General features: G+C 44.6%; 1 protein-coding gene across 1 annotated transcript in view; it reads right to left on the bottom strand.

Moving 5' to 3' along the window:
• Nucleotides 1–751, bottom strand: part of tmem91 (transmembrane protein 91) — a 14,080-nt gene extending 13,329 nt beyond the window's left edge. The window contains exon 1 of the mRNA XM_005735888.2: nt 244–751. The gene's annotated coding sequence lies outside the window, so the exon portion shown is untranslated. The remainder of the gene's footprint in view (nt 1–243) is intronic.
• Between the last annotated feature and the right edge of the window lie 397 nt (nt 752–1,148).

Raw genomic sequence — 1,148 nt, 5'->3', positions numbered from 1 at the left:
TATATATATAACGAGCTCCCACTGTGGTTGAAATACTGTCAGCCTGTTCTTCAGAGATTTACATACATACTGTACATGACAAACATAAACCGTCTAAATAAATTAATAATAAATATTAAATAATATTATTACTGGTTCGACCGTTTTTATCTATCCAGCTTTCTGTCTTTTCATCCTCTGACTTTTAAAAAAAGGGGGGCTGAGTGTAAGTAACACCGGAATTTTCTTTGAATATTTCCTCACCTTAACGTCGGAAACTCTGATCCGTCCTGTCCTCGAGGTGAGTCCCGGTGGAATCCAGTGTCCCAGTTTTAACAAGTCCACAGGGCTGGATGCTGTTACACAGGGATCTTGCGCTGTTCTGCTCGCCTTTTCACGTGGGAGGGTGCAGAAAGCGTGTACATTTCAGCGTATAGCTAAATACGAGCACTCGTGTTTGTGTGGGAGTGGGACGTGTGCGCGGAGTTACAGTCAAACTTGTCAGTATCCCATCAGCGGTTCCTATGCGGCTGTGAATGCATGTGGATGTAGCCGTTAATACACCTGTGCAACCTGGCAGCAGTAAACGTGCATGCTTAGTCAAAGGCTCCCGTTTCCCCAATACAACATTTCCTATCGTATCCCGCTCAGTCTCTCCCCTCTCACGGAGAAAGGAAGGGCCTTGCTGTAGTTACACCACGTCAACTTTCTTCTGCCACACTCAGCTTTTCTCTGACTTTCCACATTGAAGCATCTCTCTCTCTTCTGCTCCTCCACCCCCTCTCTCTTCTCCCTTTCCTTATTGTCTTTTCTCAGCGCTTCTGCTACCATATTATGGCGGAAAAACTGGGTCCTAAAGCCTGTTGGTCCTCACCCTGTATTTGATGTGTTTCAATTACTCTCAGGCCCTCTTAAGCTTAGTAAGAGAAACGTGCACATGCAAAGTGAGGACATTTGCCTTTTCTTACTTCTTTAAGAGGATTACCAGGGTCAAGACTTGATTTTGGGTTGGAATTAGGATTTGGGTTAAGACCAGGGATCTAGCAGGGAGGTTTAAGGTTAGCCTTAGCAAAACAAATGTATGTGTCCTTTGGGATGCCATTTGATTTGAGCATTCTGGACAGGCTGAAAATACAATACCCGCAGGCAAGGTGCAAGTATGAGATGAA

This window comes from Pundamilia nyererei, unplaced genomic scaffold (genome assembly GCF_000239375.1).
Source record: "Pundamilia nyererei isolate P.nyererei 1_Seehausen unplaced genomic scaffold, PunNye1.0 scaffold00066, whole genome shotgun sequence".
NCBI lineage: Eukaryota > Metazoa > Chordata > Actinopteri > Cichliformes > Cichlidae > Pundamilia > Pundamilia nyererei.
The sequence above is the reverse complement of the archived record's forward strand: the minus strand, read 5'-3'. Positions and strand labels throughout refer to the sequence as shown.